Raw genomic sequence first — 7,389 nt, 5'->3', positions numbered from 1 at the left:
ATTTGACTGTTAACATTATAGAGGTCATAATTTTGGCCCAATCTTGATGAAACTTGGTCAGAATGTTACCCTAAATATATAATCTTGGGCGAGTTATTAGTGGGTCATCTGGGGTCAAAAACTAGGTCACCAGGTCAAATTAAAGGAAAAGCTTGTTAACACTCTAGAGACCACATTTATGAAAATATTGCTATGATCGAACAGCCTACCAAGCTTGACATTTAAGGTTAAAAGTCAGTAATTCAAATCCTTCTTTGTTTCATATAAAAACGACAACTTCAGGTCGTCTTTACGTATCTTTAGAGAACATCACTTTTTCCTACACCTATTTTTCATGAGAGTTCTATCACAAACTAACGAAAAAATGAAAGGAAAATAGGGGGTTATGTAGTTCCTAGTGAAATGCCAGTTAGTTGTGGTCTGCTACCCTAAAATGGCGCATATTTGCTCTCGCCCGCGCAATAAACACCTACTTCCGGTTTCGATCTGCAAAACTTGCCATGTGGGGTGTATGACATGAAAACGTCTCATTTCATGCGAATGTATTTCTAGTAGTGAAAAATGGTGATTAAAGCACTCGTTCTACACGAATTTGTGCAAAAAATGGGAAAATTAGGATCTATTTATTATGGACTTCTTTTCGACTACACCACGGAAGCACATTTTCGACCGAATTATGACCTATTCCTATAAGAAATGTTTCTTATCAAATTTCACACAATTGTTTCTCTGTTTTTCAAGATACGATGTATTACCAAACATATTGCAAGTTTCAACGTGAAATTTCGAGATTTTAGAGAAATATAGACATTTAATGTAAGCCACTCCCTACCAGTATACTGGGCTAAATTTTGGCCTATGGGTCCTTTTATTGTATATTTTGGTAAAAGTTTCACTCGTTGCATTATTTTTCACTTGGATTCTGAAATATCATTCATTCCGTCATGAATAAGACCTAGAGAGGTGCACTTTGTGCATTTTCTGACATTCTGGAGACCAAATATTGGCTTTTTAATCTCAGAAATCGCTGCTGAATAGGTGCATCTACTCAAAATGTGGTCAAAATTCAAAAAAATTCAAATTTCACTATTATTTCATCATGCTGAATAGGTGCATCTACTCAAAATATGGTCAAAATTCAAAAAAACTCAAATTTCTCTATTATTTTGCATTGGAAACACCCTTTTATATCAAATTTCACACAATTTTCATCTCTGTTTTCAAGAACGATGTAATACCAAACATATTGCCAAGTTTCATTGTGAAATTTCGAGATTTTAGAGAAATATAGACATTTAATAGAAGCCACCCCCTACCAATTTACTGGGCTAAATTTTGACCCTATGGTCCTTTTATTATATATTTTGGTAAAAGTTTCACTCGTTTGCATTATTTTTCACTTGGATTCTGAAATATCATTCATTCCGTCATGAATAAGACCTAGAGGGGTGCATTTTGTGCATTTTCTGACATTCTGGAGACCAAATATTGCTTTTTAATCCAGAAATCGCTGCTGAATAGGTGCATCTACTCAAAATTGGTCAAAATTCAAAAAAAATCAAATTTCACTATTATATTGCATTGAAACCCTTTTATATCATATACAAACGATCTATGGACATTAAACTAATTGCAATGGTTTCGAGAAGTCTATTTCAGCCATTAGAAATTTTTATATCAAATTTCACACAATTGTTATCTCTGTTTTCAAGAACGATGTAATACCAAACATATTGCCAAGTTTCATTGTGAAATTTCGAGATTTTAGAGAAATATAGACATTTAATAGAAGCACCCCCTACAATTTACTGGGCAAATTTTGGCCCTAAGGTCCTTTTATTGTATATTTTGGTAAAAGTTTCACTCGTTTGCATTATTTTTCACTTGGATTCTGAAATATCATTCATTCCGTCATGAATAAGACCTAGAGGGGTGCATTTTGTGCATTTTCTGACATTCTGGAGACCAAATATTGGCTTTTTAATCCCAGAAATCGCTGCTGAATAGGTGCATCTACTCAAAATATGGTCAAAATTAAAAAAAAAATCAAATTTCACTATTATATTGCATTGGAAACACCCTTTTATATCATATACAACCGATCTATGACTATTAAGACTAATTGCGATGTGTTTCGAGAAAGTCTTATTTCAGCTCTATAAGAAATGTTTCTTATCAAATTTCACACAATTGTTATCTCTGTTTTCAAGAACGATGTAATACCAAACATATTGCCAAGTTTCATTGTGAAATTTCGAGATTTTAGAGAAATATAGACATTTAATAGAAGCCACCCCCTACCAATTTACTGGGCTAAATTTTGGCCCTAAGGTCCTTTTATTGTATATTTTGGTAAAAGTTTCACTCGTTTGCATTATTTTTCACTTGGATTCTGAAATATCATTCATTCCGTCATGAATAAGACCTAGAGGGGTGCATTTTGTGCATTTTCTGACATTCTGGAGACCAAATATTGGCTTTTTAATCCCAGAAATCGCTGCTGAATAGGTGCATCTACTCAAAATATGGTCAAAATTAAAAAAAAAAATCAAATTTCACTATTATATTGCATTGGAAACACCCTTTTATATCATATACAACCGATCTATGACTATTAAGACTAATTGCGATGTGTATCGAGAAAGTCTTATTTCAGCTCTATAAGAAATGTTTCTTATCAAATTTCACACAATTGTTATCTCTGTTTTCAAGAACGATGTAATACCAAACATATTGCCAAGTTTCATTGTGAAATTTCGAGATTTTAGAGAAATATAGACATTTAATAGAAGCCACCCCCTACCAATTTACTGGGCTAAATTTTGGCCCTAAGGTCCTTTTATTGTATATTTTGGTAAGAGTTTCACTCGTTTGCATTATTTTTCACTTGGATTCTGAAATATCATTCATTCCGTCATGAATAAGACCTAGAGGGGTGCATTTTGTGCATTTTCTGACATTCTGGAGACCAAATATTGGCTTTTTAATCTCAGAAATCGCTGCTGAATAGGTGCATCTACTCAAAATATGGTCAAAATTCAAAAAAATTCAAATTTCACTATTATTTCATCATGCTGAATAGGTGCATCTACTCAAAATATGGTCAAAATTCAAAAAAATTCAAATTTCACTATTATTTTGCATTGGAAACACCCTTTTGTATCATATACAACCGATCTATGACTATTAAGACTAATTGAGATGTGTTTCGAGAAAGTCTTATTTCAGCTCTTATAGGTTAAAGGTCAGCAATTCAAATCCTTCTTTGTTTCATATAAAAAACGACAACTTCAGGTCGTCTTTACGTATCTTTAGAGAACATCACTTTTTCCTACACCTATTTTTCATGAAAGTTCTATCACAAATTAACGAAAAAATGAAAAGAAAATAGGGGGTTATATAGTTCCTAGTGAAATGCCAGTTGAGGTCTGCTACCCTAAAAATGGCGCATATTTGCTCTCGTCCACGCAATAAACACCTACTTCCGGTTTCGATCTGCAAAACTTGCCATGGGGGGTGTACGAACATGAAAACCATCTCATTTCATGCAGAATGTATTCTAGTAGTGAAAAAAGGTGATTAAAGCACTCGTTCTACACGAATTTGTGCAAAAAATGGGAAAATTAGGATCTATCTATTATGGACTTCTTTCGAAAATTAGGATCTATTTATTATGGACTTCTTTCGAATTACTGACCTTATTCCTTAACTGACAGTTTTGAGACGCTTTCTTACTATACCTTTAAAGTGCGTCTCGCCACCAAGATTGACTCTACTTATATCGCTATGTTTACGCTTATTTCTCTTTGTCAACCTGGATTGTTGGTTTTGTTAGTAAGTATGGATTGTACTTTATTCATTTCAATCAATGTTACCATTCCATTCATCATATTTATCGTAGAAATCAAGCTCCTAAATATATGCGCGATTCCTCTGCACATTTGTTTGTCCGGACGTGACGTCATATTGGCATTCACGTGCGGCCAAACGCTATACTGCGGATCTTTGTTTACATTTTTTGACAGCTAGTCGTCAGTTGTGTTTCTATGACTGAACCGGGCAGTTGCCTCTAGAAATGAACTCCAACGTGGAGGTGCTTACCCATTTTTGATTATTCTATCTATTTAGCGTATTTGTACTGGTCACTAACCCAGATTTAATGTTTAAACAGTATTTTTATAGAGATCCTTTAGACCCGGTGCAGTAGGCTAGACTTTACCCGATCTGGTCAAGTTCTGGTAAGGTTATAAAACGAACCTGAATATTGTTCTTAGGTATTCTTATTATATTCGGGAGGTCGGTTTTTACATATCCTGACATTTATTTTACTACAATTGTAGAAGATAGTGATTTTTATCCAATGACCCAATCTGATACTTGACCGAATCCGGTCTCAACTTATGTTTACACGAGATCCGTGCATATCTGTATTTGTGTCATTGAAATATAAATATAACCGTACAAAATATAACAAATATATGAACTGGTTGAATTTGTCAGCTTATACATTCAGAAATCTGAAAGGTGTCCTATTCGAACCCATGTGCCCATATTAGGTTTAAATGTTGCGACTCTAGGTTCAGACTTGCAGCTTGGACTGCGAGTAGCCTTGCCAGCGACACCGGTCATTTATTTGAGGGCAAACGCAACAATATCACTATGAAACTTGGTCAGAATTTTAACCTTGATTATCTTTAGGTCAAATTCAGGTCTGGGTCAGGTAGGGTCAAAAACAAGGTCACCATGTCAAATCAAAGGAAAAGTTTGTTAACACTCTTAGAGGCCACATCTATGCCTGTATCTTCATGACACTTGGTGAGAATGTTAATCTAGATTATCTTTTGGTCAGGTTTAAATCTGGGTCAGGTTGGGTCAAAAACTAGGTCAACAGGTCAAATTAAAGGAAAAACTTGTTAACACTCCAGAGGCCACATTTATGACAATATCTCTATGAAACTTGGTCAGAATGAATGTTAATTTTGATGATCTTTAGGTCAAGTTCGAATCTAGGTCATGTGGGTACCAGTTCAAATCAAATAAAAGCTAGTTAACACTCTAAAGGCCACATTTATGACTGTATCTTCATGAAACTTGGTCAGATTATCAATCCTGATGATCTTTAGGTCAAGTTAAAATCCGGTGGGGTCAAAAACTAGGTCACCTCGTCAAATCAAAGGAAAAGCTTTTAACACTGTAAAGGCCACATTTTTGACAGTATCTCAATGAAACTTTGTCATAATGTTAATCTTGAAGATCTTTAAGTCAAGATAAAATCTGGGTCAAGTGGGGTTAATAACTAGGTCACCAAGTCAAATCAACGAAAAAGCTTGTTAACACTGTAAAGGACACAGTTTTACACTTATGACTGAATCTTCACGAAACTTGGTCAGAATGTTAATCTTAGGTCAAGTTCGAATCAGGGTTATGAAGGGTCAAAAACTAGGTCACCAGGGCAAATCAAAGGAAAAGCTTGTTTACTCTCTAGAGACTATATTTATGACTATACCATAATGAAACTTGGTCAGAATGTTAATCTTGATGATCTTTAGGTCAAGTTTAAATCTGGGTCAGGTCGGGTCAAAAACTGGATCACCATCATGTCAAATCAAAGGAAAATATATTTAACACTCAGAGGCCACATTTATGACCATATCTTAATGAAACTTGGTCAGAATGTTGATCTTGATGATCTTTAGGTTAAGTTCAAATCAGGGTTAGGTGGGGTTAAAAACTAGGTCACCATGTCAAATCAAAGGAAAAGTTTCATAAGGCTACATTAATGACAGTATCTTACAAGAAACTTGGTCAAAATCTTAACCTTGATGATCTTTAGGTAAAGTTCGAGTGTGGGTCATGTGCAATGTAACCTACTGACCTGCTTTTTAGCTCACCTGAGCACAAAGTGCTCAAGGTGAGCTTTTATGATCGGCCTGTGTCCGTCGTCGTCCGTCGGCGTCGTCGTCGTCAACAATTTGACTGTTAACACTCTAGAGGTCACAATTTTGGCCCAATCTTAATGAAACTTGGTCAGAATGTTACCCTCAATAAAATCTTGGATGAGTTTGATATTGGGTCATCTGGGGTCAAAAACAAGGTCACCGGGTCAAATCAAAGAAAAAGCTTGTTAACACTAGAGATCACAATTTGGGCCCAATCTTAATTAGATTTGGTCAGAATGTTACCATCAATAAAGTCTTGGACGAGTTCGATATTGGGTCATCTGGGGTCAAAAGCTAGGTCACCGGGTCAAATCAAAGAAAAGGCTTGTTAACACTCTAGAGGTCACAATTTGGGCCCAATCTTAATGAAACTTGGTCAGAATGTTACACTCAATAAAGTCTTGGACGAGTTTGATATTGGGTCATCCGGGGTTAAAAACTAGGTCACTAGGTCAAATCAAAGGAAAAGCTAGTTTACACTGTAGAGGCCACATTTATGATCATGTCTTAATGAAACTTGGTCAGAATGTTGAGCTTGATGATTTATAGGTCAAATTCAAATCTGGGTTATTTGGGGTTAAAACTAGGACACTAGGTCAAATCAAAGGAAAAGCTAGTTAACACTCTAGAGGCTACATTTATGACTATATCTTCATGAAACTTAGTCAGAATGTTAATCTTTGAAGATCTTTAGGTCGAGTTTGAATCTGGGTCAGGCGGGGTCAAAAACTAGGTCAAGTCAAAGGAAAAGTTTGTTAACACTGTATAGTGTATCTTCATGAAACTTAGTCAGAATATTAATCTTGATGATCTTTAGGTCAAATTCGAATCTGGGTCATGTGGGGTCAAACACTAGGTCACCGGGTCAAATCAAAGGAAAAGCTATTTATCACTGTAGAGGCCACATTTATGACCATATCTTGAAACTTGGTCAGAATGTTAATCTTGATGATGTTTAGGTCAGGTGAGCGCTACAGGGCCTTCATGGCCCTCTTGTTCATTTTTAGCTTGACTATTCGAATTGGTCAAGTTTTTGCATGCAAGTACATGCAGCTATCTTTTAAAGGCATATAGCTTTGAAACTTATTTTTTCTTTTTCTAGGTCAATTACCAACCTCACTGTGTCAAGTTCATAACTGACATGTATTTTGGGTAAATTATGCCCCCTTTTGGACTTAGAAAATCCTGGTTAAAGTTTTACATGCAAGTTACTATCTCCAAAATTAATGCAGATATTAAATTAAAACTTAATATCTGTTTAGGATTGAGTTTGGCGGTTGGTCGGTCGGTCGGTCGGTCCGTTGGTTTTCATGATAACTCATGAAAGGCTTGACTGATGTATATAATTTTTGGAAAACAGGTGTGTGTGTGTGTTCGGGTTTATGTCTTTTTCAACAATGTTTCAGTCATATAAACGACGGTGTCTACTTGTAGCAGTGAGCACAATGCC

This window comes from Mercenaria mercenaria, chromosome 1 (genome assembly GCF_021730395.1).
Source record: "Mercenaria mercenaria strain notata chromosome 1, MADL_Memer_1, whole genome shotgun sequence".
NCBI lineage: Eukaryota > Metazoa > Mollusca > Bivalvia > Venerida > Veneridae > Mercenaria > Mercenaria mercenaria.
Note: the sequence above shows the minus strand (reverse complement) of the source record.